At 46.9% G+C, this 17507-nt stretch overlaps 1 protein-coding gene and 1 long non-coding RNA gene across 4 annotated transcripts in view; one reads left to right on the top strand and one right to left on the bottom strand.

Annotated features, from left to right (window-relative positions):
* The window catches only part of IL17B (interleukin 17B), a 44328-nt gene that overhangs the window by 9062 nt on the left and 17759 nt on the right, over positions 1-17507 (bottom strand). Inside the window, exon 2 of one of the 3 annotated variants that reach the window (XM_079144791.1) lies at positions 11997-12738. The exons of 1 other annotated variant lie outside the window; for it this stretch is intronic. The gene's annotated coding sequence lies outside the window, so the exon portion shown is untranslated. Of the gene's footprint in view, positions 1-25; positions 5881-11996; positions 12739-17507 lie in introns of those variants that run through there. One more of the 3 variants, XM_079144792.1, reaches the window with a different exon arrangement.
* Positions 13609-15416, top strand: LOC306664103. The gene is made up of 2 exons (XR_013764647.1): positions 13609-13709; positions 13796-15416. It is a non-coding gene; the product is annotated as an uncharacterized lncRNA (long non-coding RNA).

Genomic DNA, 17507 nt, shown 5'->3' with positions numbered 1-17507 from the left:
AAGGAGATGATGCATATTCAAGTACCTGGAAAAAGTGAGTGACCAATCAATGGTAGCTTCGTCAGTGGCCTTCAAGGATGCTTCTGGAGTGTTCTTAGGTAGGAAGGGCATTATGAGATAGGTGGGGAAGAGGCTAGAGCCAGTGGAAAAATGCAGAGACCTCTATCAGTGGGCCCACCCTGGAGCTCAGTTGACCAGGAGGACCTGAGGGGTTTGGTGTAAAACCTTGCCCAAGTGGACCCAGTAAGGTTGGGGAGGCGGGAGGCGACTAGCAGACGCCTTTTGCTGACTGCGGCCAGGAAGGCACATCCCCCAGGAGGTCCTGGCTCCTCTGCCATGCCGCCCGCCCTCCCTCCTGGGTAGAAGTCTTTCTTCCAGGCCCATATTTGCACAAATGCCTGCCTCACTGCTCACTCCAGAGCCCCAGCCAAGGGGGCTATTTTAAGCTCCCTGGACGGGAACATTGTTGGTGGGAACAGTCCCAGCCAGCTAGCTCCCAGTTCTCAGAAAGGGAAAGGCCTGGGTGAATGGGCGGCCCCCGAAATGTGCAGAGGGACCCTCTGCCCAGGCCAGGCACAGGGGGCAGTCAAGGAAGTGAGCTGGGGCAGGGCTCTCTGGGGACAGTGCCGAGACCACTCTTCTGCTCGTATCCAGCCGTGAAGACGCCAAGTGCTTCCGGGTTGCAGACGGACCCAACACTGAATCCAGTACCCCATTAACACTCCTCACCACAGACCAGCAGAAGCAGGGGTGCCTCCTGCAGGCCCTGCCAGGGCAGGGACTCCTCTAAAAGGTCTTGACTGGATATTCCCTTCAGTCTGGGGAGATCACTCCTTTCTAGAACACACATTCCATTTTTACATGAAGATATCTACTACTTGACCAGTTCAGGCTATTTTTATTGTAATCTGGTTTGGTTTTATGTATGCCTGTGTTCGTGGTGTGGTATTTTGGTGGGTATTGGTGCTATTTTTGTTCTTCGATTTTGTGAGGAGCCAGTTTAGACTAATATTTAATGCACAGACTTCCACCCAGAGTGGCCTGCATCCCAGCCCTGCCACTTAGCAGCAGAGTCACCTTGGACAAGTGACCTAACCTCCCTGAGTCTAGGCCTCAAAAGGTGATGTCACAAGGCCTTGTAAACTGCCTGGCACAGGGTGGTCGCTCAGTGAATGACCCCACTCTTGTTTAGTTGTTCGTATTATTCTTAGTTCTGCCCAATCAAGTGGCACAGACAATTCTAGTCAGTTCAATTCAAGAACCTTCCAGCTGCCAGAGCTGCCCGGGAATGGAACGGACTGCCCTGGAAGGAGTGAGCGCCCATGAGCCCATGAGTTTCAGCAGAGGCCAGAACACCAGTCGGAGCACTGTGAGGGAAGGGTTGGGCTTCTTGGGCTTTAAAAGTAAGTTCCCTTCCAGCATTGAGACCCAGGTCCAGATCTGTCCGGCCTCAGGCCCCATGTGGTGCTGTCCTGCCTGGCTTCACCTAGGACAGGAAGAAGCCAGAGGGAGCTGGTGAGAGACATGGAATAAACAGCCTGTCCCGAGGGCAGCTGAGGCGCCGGGCCCCCTGCCCACCAGCACATCCTCCCTTCAGTCCCAGGGGATGTTTATACTCTGGTCAGAGTTTACAGGACGTCTGGATTTACAAGATCCAGAATCCTGACTTTCCCCCCAAAGCTGTCAGCCCCTCCTTTCGCTGGGTAGGTCTGTGTCTATGTGGGATAGGAGGCCCCACCTTCCAGCAGAAGGACATAAAAGGACAGACAGCATGAGAAATGTTACCTTCAGGCCCTGGCTGCTGTCAGGAGGGGAGTCTGGGGGCCAGGCCCGGTGGGGCACCAGTACTGGCTTCTGCAGCGCGGGTCCCAAGGCCTGTGCCCTGAACACCACACTGAGGCTGAGGTGCTTGTCAAGTGGGCCTTGCATGCTCGCTTCTGTTACAGGCTCAGATGGTGCTGTTTTGACTATGGTTGTTTGGTTGAATATCCGTGTGTGAATTTGTGGAAGGTATCTTGAATATGTGTGTTTTGTTTGGTTATTGTTTTGAAGAGCCATGGAAAGAGAGCTACAGTTCAATTTGAGAACCTTCCAGCTGCCAGAGCTGCCCAGGAATAGAATGGACTGCCCTGGAAGGAGCGAGCTCCAGGCTGCCAACATGCCTCATTCTCAGATGTACGTCTCAGCACCTGGCCAGGGAGTCTGGGACCAGCATGACCAGAGCAGCACTTGCCGAAGGACACTGTGAGGGTTACTCATGACCACCACTTGGGGGACAAGCAGCAGCTCTGAGACACATTCTATCACCCTTGAGCAAGGAGCCGTGATGGCCATAGCCAAGGTCTCTGTCCCCATTCTCTCAACGCCGGAAAACACCTAAGCCCTCAAGGCTTCCATAACTCCTGACCCTGGCCTCCCTGCAGGAGGCCTGGACCTGTGAGGGCACAGTGTTGAGCAGCAGCCCCAGTGGCAGCCCCTGCCTAGTGTGCTCCCTCAGTGTCTGTGAGTCACGACAGGGCGTTGGCCTACGGGCTGTGAAGCACCTCTTAGAGCTCTTGAAGGGGTCCATTCACTTCCCTTAAAAATATATATTGAGCACCTACTTGAACCTACACTGTTCTAGGCAATGGGGATACAAGTTCCTGAGCTTGCTTTCTCGCGAAGGATGGGGGATATGACGTAGTGATAACTTCAGGACCAACCTGCAGCTCTGGGACTCTTGCTGTCCCCCTCCCCTCAGTCCTCTGTACCTTCTGCATTCGTGGGAACTGCTACATCTTCTGGGAAGCCCATGACCTTGGCCCTCAGGGCATGTGGAGGAAGGTACAATGTCTCCAGAATATGGAATCTTGCCAAATTTCCATTGGAAGGTCAGTTCTCATAAATATTGTGAGGAAAGAGGAGGAAACGACTAGTGTGGAATCTGACCATTTCCAAAGTCCAGTTCCCAGGAAAGAAGCCTCGAGAACTGCTCCAGTGTTAGAGGCAGCTTCATGGCTCCAGCCACGGCCCAGGCAGAGGCTGGCAACGACCGCCTGCTGACAAGCGTGATACTCCTCACGTGCGGATACTCTACAGTACAGGAAACAATGTACTCCACGAGTCAACCCTATGGATATGAAGCTATTCCAAAAGAGGAAAGAGGGCCTGTGAAGGAAAATAATCTGCCCAGGATCTTCCTCACGCAGCGAGCGAAAAAGGGACTGAGTTTGGGATGAAAGACTAGGTCCCCACGTCACTTTTGGCCACCAGCTACCCTAACCTTTGCCCCACCTTGGGGAGAGTTAACGAGCATTATAAAGGGCAGTGGTTAGAGCTGGTTTGGTGTGGTCAGAGTGGTTAGGACCAAAGGCCAGTCAAGTCATTGCAGTCATGGCCACCCAGCCCTATGCACAAAGTTACATCCCAGGGAATGTGTCTGGCGAGAGGGCTTTGTGCCAGAGGGACACGCTTTCTGAGTTGGCTCTGAAGAGATTGGTGGGGTCAGGCTGACCTTAATCTTCTTCTCCCCAGGACTGTGAGCTTGGAAAAAAATGAGGATTGTTGGCCCTCAGTCTGACTCACACAGCTATGTTCAAAACTTTTGTCTTCCATACTGAGATTCCCTTGTACTGCATCCCACTATCCCAAACCCAGAGCTGGCTTTCCAGAATCACTTACAAACCTTCTCAGTCCATGAACCACTTCTCTCACTCTTGAGCTCCACGGGCTCACCAGGAGTATTTTGCTGGCTTCTGCATGAGACTCCTATTAAATATTGCTGGGGTTTTTAGTGATGGCTTTAAATGGTCCTGCTCCTTCCTTCTGCTGGCTGCAAATTGGCTCTCTGAGAATAGATAGCCCAAAGCTGCTCCCTTTGACCATGGCAAACAATGTCAAGTCGAGACAGACCAAGTTCTGCTGCAGCAACAAGCAACCCTCAAATCTAGGGGGCTCAGCCCAGCAAAGGTGTCCTTACCACCCATGCTACATGTCCTGTGTGGGCTGGCAGGTCGTGCACTGTCCTCAGAATGGTGCAGGGCCACAGAGATGGAAGATGCATCGTAACGTTGCTACAGGCGGTGCAGCAGATCTACAGAGGTCAAGGGTGGGTTCTGCAATCTCTACTCCAACCACATGCTTCCTCCTGGTAAATTTGAGCTACATTCCAAGCCCTTTTTATTTTTATTTTTTTATTTTGAGACAGGGTCTCATTAAGTTGCCCAGACTGGCCTTGAACTTGTGATCCTCTTGCTGCAGCCCAAGTCAACCAGGATAACAAGTATGAGCCACTGTGACTGTCTCTTTCATCTCTTAATTATCAGTATCTCATCTATTAAATGAGAAACTAATGATAAAGGACCTGCCTCACTGGTTTGCTGGGAGGCTGAGGATGGGCATAAACCCTTAACACGGAGTCTGGTTCATAGGAAGAGCACGGGGTCAGTTCCGATGATGTTGGCCTAATGTGACGAGCACATGTGGTGCAGCCATCTCCAGACAGGGCGACTGCAGGTCCTCATGTTCAACAGTTTTATTTCCACTAGTCATTTATGTATTATTTTTTATGCATTTTATCTCATGAGAGAGGCCCTCAGGGGTTGAAAACTGAGGCAGATAAAGGAGTATCTACCAAGCACTGTGGTGCACACTTGTAATGCCAGCAGATCAGGAGGCTGAGGCAGGAGGATCATGAGTTCAAAGCCAGCCTCAGCCACTTAGCAAGGCCTGTAGCAGTTCAGTAAGACCTGTCTCAAAATAAAATACAAAAAAGGACTGGGGAGGTGTCTCAGTGATTAAGTACCCCTGGGTTCAATCCCCAATACCCTCCCCCAAAAAAGAGAAAAGAAAAGGAGTATCTGTGCGTTCTTCCAACCCCAGACTAGACCTATGCAGTTCAAATTTTATCAACTCCTTTTGAAAAGTCTAAAGAAGAAAGATGGAATCTGGAAAACAATCCTTGCTTGAGATAAAGCTCGATGGTAGACAAAGAAATCACCTGTAGAACGTCAGAGCTGGAAAAGCCCTTTCAAACAATGCCCAACATAAGTCCAGAGAGGGAAGGAGACAGACCAACGTCACACAGCAATCCGGTGTGGAGCCGGGGTCAGAACCCACTTTCTTTACTTCCAGTCTTGGGGCTTTCTGTGAACCACCTGAGGGAGCCACATTCTCCCCCTTCAGGAGGAGGGGATCATCTTGGAATTACAGCTTGTCTTTGTTTCACAGAATTGTACTCCAGTGGAGTTGTAAAGCTAAGAGCCTTATAAACATTACCTTATTAAGGCTTCTTGGAAACCCAAGGTCACAGCTCCTCTGGGTCATGGGACATGAGCTGAGCATCCAGTGAACAAACAGAGGGTAACGTTACATTTTTCACTTCGTTTAGGAAACCTGGCGTCTAATTATAGGATCTGTTTAACAGTCCTGGGTGGTTTGCAAAGGCTTGGAGTGAGCCAGCTGTCCTGGGGAACGGCTGAGGAGGGTCAGGGAGATGTGGGCAGGGAGGGTGACTTTGCAGCACAAGGGAAAGAGGACAGGAAAAGTCGGGGCCCAGAAGGGGTATTACAATGATTTTTCCATAATTCCACTAACCAGGTCGCTCCCAGTTGGAAATAATCTCCAACAACTTCCCTCTGTTGGCATAACCATTTCATACATGGGTAGCAAATGTCAATTTGTTCTAAGGCAAATAAGAACAATTTATAAGAACAATTTCTAAGAGAAATAATCATCATGGCCAGGTGTGGTGCTGCAAACCTGTCATCCCAGGGACTTGGGAGGCTGAAGCAGATTTGCAAATTCAAGGCCAGCCTCAGCAAGTTAATGAAGCCCTAAGCAACTTAGCAAGACCCTGTCTCAAAATAAAAAAGACAAAGGACTTGGAGCAGGGGTGTAGCTTGGTGGTAAAGCAACCCTGGGTTCAATCCTCAGTACCACCAAAAAAAAGGTAAGATAGAAGAGAAATAATCGTCATTTTATTCTCGCTGTCCATGTCATATTGAATTCCCCTACATTAGCAGCCAAGATTAGTGACTCTCCCCTCATTGAGAAAAAGTGAGTGAGGGGCCTGGCTCCAACTTCATGTCCACCTATAATTAAGACCCTTGTTCAAGGAGGCAGGGGTGGGGACTGGAGCAGGAAAGTGGGGTCCTCATGAAGGTGAAAGTTTCCCTGCCCCCTTGCAGCCAAGTTGTCATGCCTAAACGCTGAAGGTCCAGTCCATCTGCCACAAAGTGCATCCCCATCCTTATTCAGGGTTCCATTGCAAGCTCAGCTCAGGTCTCCACCACTCAAGGAACCCCACACAGCCTTTGCAGTGTCCCAAGTCTGCAGTGTCCCAAGTCTACCAGCTCTCACAGCAGCTCCATCCCGCCCAAGTACCACATGCACAATCGTGCGTGTGTGCGTGCGCACACACACACGCATGCAGCCCCTAGTCCTGAGCACAGCCCTGCGATACCTATATTTATTTTTATGCGGTGCTAAGGATCGAACCCAGTGCCTCACACGTGGTAGGCAAGAGCTCTGCCACTGAGCTATAGCCCCAGCACAGCTCTGCACGTTCTTAAGGCTAAATCAGTGGTTTCCAAAGTGCTTCATTTGGGGCTTAGGAAAAATACAGGAACTTCAATTTTTGCTTTTTTATCTTTTCTACTTTCTTTTTTACTGTTTTTTTTTATTTTTGTTAAAGGAATATATTATTATTATTATAGCACTCTATAGACTTTATAAATAACTCCTAATTTTAATGATTTATTATTTAAATAGCATAAAATAAAAATATATTTAAGTAAATTTGTAGTTTGAGAACAGTGGTTTATGATCACAAAGGTTTGGGGTTCTTTGACCAGGATTTTAAACTCAAAGCCTCTTGCCAGTGAGTTAAGGGATAGGTATGGGAAGAACCTTTTCTTCACAGCATATCATTTGTATGTTTCTGATGGTGAAAATGTACTGGTATTATCTATCAAAAAATAAATACTGTTTTAAAGTATAACGTAATACCTAGTATGACATGGATCATTTTTATTCTCTTTTGTTCTCCTCTGGGAGCTGGGCCCGAAAGTCCTCACCTTCGTGAGGTCACTTTAAATCCCGTTCCAAGACGAGATAGCCACAGCCTGTGTGTGTGCGTGTGTGTGCGCGCGCATGCGCGTGCCCTTCCCTTCCTCAGTAGCAGGGTACCCAACCCTTTTATTATACAAATGTAAAAACCAGAGGCCCAGTTTAAGGAAATGTATACCCTACGTCACCCAATCACCCTCCAAGTAGTTCTGTATACAGGCTTTGAGCTTTTGCCTGTGCAGTTTCCTTTGCTTTGAATGATCTTTCCTACTATTTTCCCTGAGTCCCTAATAACCTGCTTCCAAAAATCTTCCTAAGTCTAGGGATGTAGCTCAATGGTAGAATGCTTGCCTAGACCCTGGGATCCAACCCCAGGACCTACAAAAAAGAATTCCAGATCTCCCAGTAAGAAATGAGCTCTCAGTATGCCCTGTGCATCCCTGGAACATGATACAAATCCGTAACTGGCTTTCTCCCACTTGCTTTCTCTGATAAATGGCAGGAGGTTCCTGAAAGCAGAAACATGGTCTTCATCTCAGGAGCACCTGGTCTCATTCAGTGCAAAGCCCAGAATAGTTGACCGTTTAAGACCTGAATAAATAAATGAGCAGATGCATGAGTACATCAATTCCTCCCTCTTCCAAAATCCTGAGTGCTTCACAGAGATCACATATCACGTAACAGTCTTCCTTGTAGCGTAATTCTTCCTGGCACATCAGCAGACGACATCTTTCTTCCCCCCTCTTTCTCTCTCCTCCTTCCTTTCTTCTTTCCTATCTTCCATTCTCCAGAATCCATTCTCAGAAGGAGAAAGATTCCAGAAACACTGAGTCCCTAGATCCAGCCATGCGTAGTGCTGCATCTTCCCAGGGACTTCACAATCACTTAGGCTAATGAATTTCCTTTTGTTCTGAACCCAGGAAAATTAAGTTTCCATTCTCCTCTAAAAAAGAGGTTTGGTGTATTAACTTCTTCCCTTAATTGTATCAGAAAGGTCTGACTTCCCTTTCTAATCACCATGTTGCTAGCACGGTACTTTCTATACAGTAGATGCTCAGACATATTTGTTTGAGAAAGAGCAGCATCTGGGCTCAGGGGCACACACCTGTAATCCCAGCTACTCAGGAGGCTGAGCCTGGAGGATCAACAGTTCAATCTGGACAACATAGAAAGATCCCATTTTAACAACAGAAAATGAGCAAAAGACAGTTCTCAGAGCAAACCCCATGCAGCATGATCCCTCCACTACTGTCCTTCAGGGCCCTGCCCAGACTCTGCCGGTGGGCAGGGAGTAAATGACCCTGTCACTCATAGAGTATTGAGGATCCCAGACACATAACAAGTCAGTAGCATGGTGGTGTAGAGAGTGCGGCCTCTTGGTCCCGTTCCTTCTAAACCATCTAGCATCAAAACTGAGCACTAGGTTTCGGTTACGCATAAGCACAACACTCAGGACACAGACAAGGGAAACGGGGGCAGCGGGAAACTGGTCATGGCTGGGAGAAGATGATTATAGTTTTGCTCTTTTGTTTTGATTTTTTGATTGTGTGTGTGTGTGTGTGTGCATGCACCAGAGATTGAAACCCAGCAGCATTTAACCGCTGAGCTACGTTCCCTGGCTTTTTATTTTTCATTTTGAGACAGGGTCTTGATGAGTTGCTTAGGGACATGCTAAATTGCTGGGGCTGGCTTTGAACTTGTGATCCTCCTGCCTCAGCCTCCCAGGTCACTGGGATTATAAATGTGTGCTGCCATACCAGCTATTTTGATCATTCTTTCGGGGGAAGGAACTGGGGATGGAACGCAGGAGCACTCTCTCACTGAGCTACATCATCATTCCTTTTCATTTCCTTTTGAGACAGGGTTTGGCTAAATTGCCACAGATTGGCCTTAAATTTTCAATCTTCCTACCTCAGCCTCCCAAGTAGCTGGAATTACAGACAAGTGACACCGGGCCCCACTAAAATGAATGCTTTAAAAATAATCTCAGGATGAGAACAAGCTAATCCCAAGATAGCAAGAAATAATTGACAAATTTGGGTGGGATAGACATAATTTACAATTATCGCACCAGCCTCTAAGTACGGTAGTGACTGCAAATGCCTTGCTGGTTGGTAAGCACATTGTGTGTGGTGGGACCTCCTGTCCATCTGGTAGGTTTGATTCACCATCACCCCATCAGTTAATGATAAGACCAGGGCTCAAGTGCCCATCTCCTGGTTTCTGAGGACACTGCTATTTCTAGTACCCCAGGCTCATGTGCTCAGTGGTATGAAATTTTGCTGCCATATAATGACCAGGGTTGGGAAGGTGGGCAGAAGGTATTAGAGATCAGGTATTTGGCACAGCATCACACCAACCTGCCTCTAGAGTGGCTTCATTACTTCTTTACTGCAGATTCCTGTGTGCTAAAACTGGTTTCTAGCCAGACACCATGGCACACACTTCTAATCCCAGCTACTCCAGAAACTGAGGCCAAAGAATCACAAGTTCAAGGCCAGACTCAGAAAATTAACAAAATCCTGTCTCAGAATAAAAAACTAAAAGGGACTGGGGATATAGCTCAGGGATAAAGTGACCCAGTGTTGGGTTGATCTCCCCACCTAAAAACAAAATCTACAAACCCAGGATTCTGGACGAAGATCGTTTCCCTGCTTTCTCACTACAGCTGCTACAAGAACAGCCACATGGGTTTGTCCACAGCAACAATCCATCACCACGTTCAGGCTGAATCGTGTCCATCTGCCCCCATAAATCCATATTTTGACATCCTAATCCCCAACACCTCAGAATTTTTCCTTATTTGGAAATAGGGTTTTTGCAGATGTAATTAGTTAGGGTGAAGTCATGTTAGAATAGAGTGAGTCCCTAATCCAATATGACTGTTTTCCTTATTAAAAGAGAGAAAGAGAGAGAGAGAGAGAGAAGGGAATTTGGAGACAAATGCACACAGGAGAATGCCAAATACACATGAAGGCAAAGGCTGGAGTGATGTGTCAACAAGTCAACAAGCAGGCACCAAAGACCACCTACACACCATGGAGAAGCCGGGAAAGAAACCTGGCCAGCTTCCTTCTCACAGCCTTAGAAGGAGCCAACTCTGCCAACTCTTTGACTTTGGACATCCAGCCTCCAGCACACTGAGACCATGCAGTCCTGTGTTGAAAGCCACCTCTGTGATTCTTGTTATGCAGTCCTAGCTGACTAGTAGGACCCATCACTGACTCTGTGGTGTCAGGGAACAATGTGGCAGAGGCAGGAGTAGCCCCTGCCTTGGCTACAGTACTGTGTTCTGAGAGTGGACAGGCATGTTCTCCTCCCTAAATCCACCATGAATCAGTCAGAGTTCTCCAGAGAAAAGAACCAAAAGAATACAGAGAGGTATGTATTTTGGCTCATATGGTTATGGAGGTCAAGAAATCCCAAAATAAACTGGGATTACACATGCATAACCTGGGATTACACAGGCCTGTAATCCCAGCCACTGGGGTGGTAGAGCAGGAGGATCCCAAATTCAAGGCCAGCCTCAGCAATTTAGCAAGACCCTAAGCAAGACCCTGTCTCGAAATAAAAAATATAAAGGGCTGTGGATGTAACTTAGTGGTAAAGCACTCCTGGGTTTTATTGAAAGAAAGAAAAAGAAAGAAAGAAAGAGAGAGAGAGAGAGAGAGAGAGAGAAAGGAAGGAAGGAAGGAAGGAAGGAAGGAAGGAAGGAAGGAAGGAAGGAAGGAAGGAAGGAAGGAAGGAAGGAAGGAAGGAAGGAAGGAAGGGGGAGGGAGGGAGGGAGGGAGGGAGGGAAAAGAAAGAAAAAAGAAATCCCACAAAATGCCATTTGAAAACTGGTGACTCAGGAGGGCTCCAGTGTGATGCAGTCCTCAGTCAAGTTCAAAGGCCTGAGAACCAAGGGAATTACTGGTGGAAGTCCTGGAGGCCAAAGATCAAGGCACCAGAACACCAATATCCAATATCTGAAGCCAGAGATGGATGTCCCAGGTCAAGAGCAGAGAGAATTTGCTCTTCCTTCACCTTTTTGTTTTATGAAGGCCTTCAATAGATTAACTAATGTCCAACCCCCCTGGTGCAGGTGGATCTTCTTTACTCAGTCTACTGACTGAAATGCCAATCTCTTCCAGAAACACCCTAACAGACACACAGGAAATTGTGTTTTAGTGGGTATCTGGGCATCATTTCGTCCAATCAGGTTGACACATAAAACTAACCATCACACTATCTTTCTGATGGCAGAAGAGGAAGCTGCTGCCCCTGCCGAAGAATTCTGCTGTGTTACCGCAGTCATGCTCAGGGATCCTGGCCAGAGCCCACTTCTTCAGCCTTCCCAGCTGTGTGAGCACCCAGTTCCCTGTAGCAATTCCTCTTCTGTTTAAGTGAGCAAGAATGATTTATGTCCTACATCTGGACCCTGCCTGGTACCACTTCATTGTACAGTGAACACTACATTGAATTTTCAGTTTTACACACTTGCTATACCTAAGTTCTAACCCAAAGTAAGTTATCAAGGACTTGTTGAATGCCTTTTTTTTTTTTTTTTTTTTCCTACAAGGGATTTGGTCACTGAGCCACATCCCCAGCCCTATTTTTATTTTATTTAGAGACAGGGTCTCACTGGGTTGCTTAGTGCCTCGCTTTTGCTGAGGCTGGCTTTGAACTTGTGATCCTCCTGCCTCAGCCTCCAGAGCAGCTGGGATTATAGGCGTGTGCCACCAAGCCCAGCTGTTGAATGCCTTTTGAAAAGTGATAATTGTTCTTTCCTAAAAGTGAAAAACAATGGAAATCAAGAAAACAACCAAATATAGAAAACTATAAGGAAGTAAACCAAAATCACCCAAATTCCCACCACCCAGAGACAACCTCTGTTCTTATTTTGTTGAACATTCACATACTCCAAATGGTACATTTTGACACACCTTTGCAACTACATGCACACTCACACATAACTGGGATGTTGCTTGCAACCATTCAGGGTGCGTTAAGTGTGGTCCAGTTGGCTGTGAGGATTCAAATATACAAGCCCCTTGTGATGGTGACAGTCGGAAGTTGGAAAGGTAGCCCAGCTGCCAGCTCCAAGGTTCTTACCACCTCTCTCTGACACGCAGGCATCCCCTAGTCCTTAAGGTTGTCTTAAGTGAGTACAGTGTCCAGTCCCACCTGGACCTATATTCATTGTGTGGGGGAAAGACAGACATGAATGACAGAGCATAAGCTGATAAGCTGATTTCAGTGAGTAATTTCCCCGGTTGTGGGTCAAGTTCACAATTCCACAGTGCAGGGGTGGACGCCCACATCCCCCCTTGAGCAGGGAAGCCTCCAGGTCAATCATCAGGTCCCTTCAGCGCAGGCCTTCCCCAGTGCCGCCAGCAACCTGTGCCAGGCTGTGTCAGGGATTTGGAAGGACTGTGCTATGCCATTGTTCCCTCCACCTCCGCAACCATTCTTCCCTGGTGAGCAATGCAAGAGGTTTGTTGCATCCTTCCCAGGACAATGGGGCAACTCACTCTCCCCTGCTGTTCCCAGAGAAACTACCCTGGACATTCCACAGTGACTCTCTGTCCTGGCCTGTCTGCAGTAGACACCTCCAGCGGGGCCCCTGCCAGACACACTCACCCCCACCTGGTACAGGCACACACATTGTTTTACTTCAGTGGAATTACACCATGCATCTTCTGTGCCATGCTTTAAAAAAAAAAAAAAAAAAAAAAAAAAAAACCTTTAGTGGTATGTTGTGGACAGCTTTCCATGGCATGACATTTTTTGAGAAATTGGTTTGATCACAAGACAAACAATTGTAAGATTTTTTTTTTTTTTTTTTCAGTATAGGAGACACCTAGGGTATCTCACATATACAAGGAAAGCACTGAGCTACATCCCCAGTTCTCTGTTTTCTTGTTTTTTGTTTTTTGTTTTTGTTTTTGGGTTTGATACCAGGGACATCCCCAGCCATTTTTATATTTTATTTAGAGACAGGGCCTCAGTAAGTTGCTTAGGGCTTCACTAAATTGCTGAGGCTGATTGTGAGCTCACAACCTCCTGAGCTGCTGAGATTACAGGTGTGAGCCACAACACCCGGTACTATCTCCAGTTCTTTATACCTTTTATTTAAGACAGTGTCTCACGTAGTTGTCCAGGCCAGCCTTGAACTTGTGGCCCTCCTGCCTCAGCCTCCTGAGTTGTTGGGATTATAGGCATTCCCCATCACGCCTGGCAATTATCAGAATTTCATCAGTAATTGTCTATGAGCTTACCTCCCAGATTCAAACTCTCAACAAAAGTTTTGTGCTCATTGAAAAGAATATATGGAGCTTAATTTTGAACTCAAGAGTCATGGCCCTGTCCAATACATAATTGTTTCCAAGCTAGTGACCACCAACCTGTCTTTTGGACAGAACCGGTATGAAGTGAGCACTGGAGGCAAGGGGCAGGTTGGGGATGAGGAGTGTATAGGGTCTCAGAGCTAGAAGGGACTTGCTAAATTGTCATCCAGCCTCTGCTTGTAATTCTCCAGTGACAGGGAACTCACCACTTTACCAAGACAGTCACTAGCCCACTTCATCCTTGGGAAATCTCCACTGATTTAAGTCTTTCCTCTGTAGATCTAGACTCCTTCTCCTGAAGGTTCTAATTGTACCAATCGGTGCTCTCCCTTGGTCACTCTGGGGAGGCTGCTCTCTTCTCCAGCTCACCTCACTCTGCTGGATGCGGTTTCTCTTCTCTCCACGGACACACCTCTGAGGACACAGAACCTACCAGGTCAAAGGGACTCTCATCCTCAGCTGCTAGCAGGAGTGGCCCTTGCTCCGCTCCCAGGAGCCTAGTCATGTGTGCTGAGTCAGAGGCTGTCAACCCATTTCTCCTGGGAGTGCAGAGAAGTCATAGCTGCTTCTCCACAGTCCAGAAAGAAGTCACTTCACACAGAGATTCATAGATGTAGGTGCTCAGAGCTCCCAAGACATGATATGGGCAGGAAAGACACAACTTCCAAAATATTAGAGATGGATTTATGGAGATGGAGTCATGATTGGCTGCCATTTAGCTATGCTTCTGTGGGGACGCCTCTCTTCTGTCCCCAAGTCTCTTCAATTTCTTGTTATGGTCTCTCACAGTGGACTTTCTGTAAGCAAGCCTGTTGACTCACAGGTGGAGTTGACTCAAGAGCTCAGCCAAGTCTCTGAAAGAGCTCTTGAAGACGTGGTGGGTTTCTCTATAATTCAAACTGGGAGTTTTACTCTTCTATCAAAGAATCCTTGATTTTTTTTAATTTTTTTATTTTTTTAATTTTTATTTTTGATTCATTATACACAAATGGGGTACAACTTTCATTTTTCTGGTTGTACACGAAGTAGAGTCACGTCATTTGTGTAATCATACATGTACATGGGATAATGATGCTTGTCTCATTCTATTATCTTTCCTTCCCCCCATCCTCTCCCTAGTCCTCATTTTCCTCTGCACAATCCATCCTTCCTCCATTCTTGCCTTACCCATCCCCCGGTTATATATCATCATCCGCTTATCAGAGAAATCATTTGGCCTTCGGTTTTTTGGAATTGGCTTATCTCATTTAGCATAATATTCTCCAACTCTATCCATTTGCCTGAAAAAGCCATAATTTTGTTCTTCTTTATGGCTGAATAATATTCTATTGTGTATATATACCACAGTTTCTTTATCCATTCACCTACTGAAGGGCATCTAGGTTGCTTCCACAATCTAGCTAATGTGAATTGAGCTGCTATAAATATTGATGTGGCTGTGTCACTGTAGTATGCTGATTTCAAGTCCGTTGCGTATAGGCCAAAGAGTAGGATAGCTGGGTCAAATGGTGATTCCATTCCAAGTTTTCTAAGGAATCTCTATACTTCTTTCCAGAGCGGCTACACTAATTTGCAACCCCACCAGTAATGTATGAGTGTACCTTTTTCCCCACATCCTCGTCAACACCTATAGTTGCTTGTATTCTTGATAATAGACATTCTAATTGGGGTGAGATGAAATCTTAGGGTAGTTTTGATTTGCATTTCTCTTATTACTAAAGATGTTGAGCATTTTTTCATATATCTGTTGATTGCTTATAGATCTTCTTCTGTGAAGTGTCTGCTCATTTCCTTAGCCCACTTATTGATTGGGTTATTTGTATTCTTGGTGTAAAGTTTTTTTAGTTCTCTATAAATTCTGGAGATTAGTGCTCTATCTGAAGTGCATGTGGCAAAGATTTTCTCCCACTCTGTAGGCTCTCTCTTCACATTGTTGATTGTGTCCTTTGCTGAGAAAAATCCTTTTAGTTTGAATCTATCCCATTTGAAAGAGAAATTAGGAAAATTACCCCATTCACAATAGCCTAAAAAAAAAGAAAATACTTGGGAATCAATCTAACAAGAGGTGAAAGACCTCTACAATGAAAACTACAGATCATTAAAGAAAGAAATTAAAGAAAACCTTAAAAGATGGAAAAAGCTCCCATGTTCTTGGATAGGCAGAATTAATATTGTCAAAATAGCCATACTACCTAAAGTGCTATACAAATTCAATGCAATTCCAATTAAAATCCCAATGATGCACTTTATAGAAATAGAGAAAGCAATCATGAAATTCATTTGGAAGAATAAGAGACCCAGAATAGCCAAAACGTCCTTAGCAAGAAGAGTGAAACAGGAGGCATCACAATGCCAGACCTTAAACTCTACTATAGAGCAATAGTAACAAAAATGACATGGTATTGGCACCAAAATAGACAGGCAGACCTATGGTACAAAATAGAGGACACAGAGACAAACCCACATAAATACAGTTACCTCGTACTAGACAAAAGTGCCAAAAACATACAATGGAGAAAAGATAGCCTCTTCAACAAATGGTGCTGGGAAAACTGGAAATCCATATATTATAAAATGAAATTAAACCTTTAACTCTCACCCTATACAAAACTCAACTCAAAATGAATCAAAGACCTAGGAGTTAGACCAGAGACCCTGCACCTAATAGAAGAAAAAGTAGGCCTGAATCTTCATCATGTCGGCTCAGGATCAGACTTCCTTGACAAGACTCGTAAAGCACAAGAAATAAAAACAGGAATCAATCCTTGATATTTATACAGCAGCGTAACTCACTTTTCACAGTCTCCTGAGGATTTTCCAGGATGGTTCTGTTGAACTGACTTTACTTTACTCTGGGCTCTCCTAGTGGCTCAGCTGTCATGCAGGGGAGGGGGGTGGGTGTTCTGAGCCCTCCCTGCCCCCCACCTCTCACTGGTCCCAGGGTTGTGCACAAGGATAAAATCCATCCTCGTGGACAGGAAGGAAGGGGATGACATTAATGGCAAGTCTGCTGTGTGTCAGGCTCCCGTACTGTGACTCTTAAAAATGTCCAAGGCTGGTTGAGCAGTTGCCCTGAAGCAGGCCCCAGACTAAACCCTCACAGCCTCATCTCACCTCCCCTTCAGCAGCAGATCTGGGAGGCGGGCACCCGGGTCCACTCCATTCTACGAGAAGGAAAGTGAGTTTCATAGACATTAGCTCACAAGAGAACCTTCCCGAGGCCTCTGGGAAGTGGGGAGCAGAGGGGTGGAGCTGAGCCCAGGTTGACTCCTGGAGTCCTGCTCAGGCCACCACCAGGACAGCGGTGTGGACCCTGGCAGTGGTGATGCAGCAAGGCAGATATTTTTGTTCTCGTTTACAGAGGAGGAAAGTGACACCCAGAGCGCCACCATTAGACAATTTTGCCCAGACCTCACAGTTAAGGAGCCACAAAGGCAGAAGCGAGAGCAAGCCTGCCAGCGCTGGGGAGCTCCTCCCTCTAGAGAGATGAAGGGAGCGGGTAAGGAATAGGTTTCCTCCTAGCAGACTGGGAGTCTTGAGGCCAGGGAGAACGTCTGATGCAGCACCCCATGCCCGTAGGAGCCCCTAACTGGCCCCTCACAGGATGGCACCAGGCCATGTGCTGGAGGGAGCCCTGTGCCAGGGACAGGCAGACACTGCATGTGGCTGACCAAGGACGGGAGAGATGGAGCTGGGGAAGTGTGACTGAGGTCGTGGACTGTGGGAGGTTTCAGCCATGTCCCACATTGGTGAGGGGAAGAGCTTCCGTAGGAGGACGATGGTGCTGGTGATCAATTAATTACCAGTAAACTTATCTAATCAGTAAACTCAAGAACCAATACTCTTCAAATAGGAGGGGGTGTGACAGATCAGGCCATACCAGACCTGGCCTCTGACAAGATGGAGAAGCCCACCTTCACCTTTATTTATAGCCCCACAGGTAAAGGGGCCCACACGGGGAGGGTGAGGAATAGGATGGGGTGGAGTTAGGGAAACTTTCTGCTTAGAGAATTAGCATATCCTCAGGGGTGAGCCACTCTGTACAGGGCCACCCACTCCCCGGCTGTCTGAACCAGTCTCCCATGGCTGCCAGTTCCTGGGAGTCAGACCTCTGTATCCCATGGCTCAGCC

The sequence above is a fragment of the Sciurus vulgaris genome, assembly GCF_902686455.1.
Source record: "Sciurus vulgaris genome assembly, chromosome: 6".
Classification (NCBI taxonomy): domain Eukaryota; kingdom Metazoa; phylum Chordata; class Mammalia; order Rodentia; family Sciuridae; genus Sciurus; species Sciurus vulgaris.
This window is presented reverse-complemented; position numbering and strand designations above follow the sequence as displayed.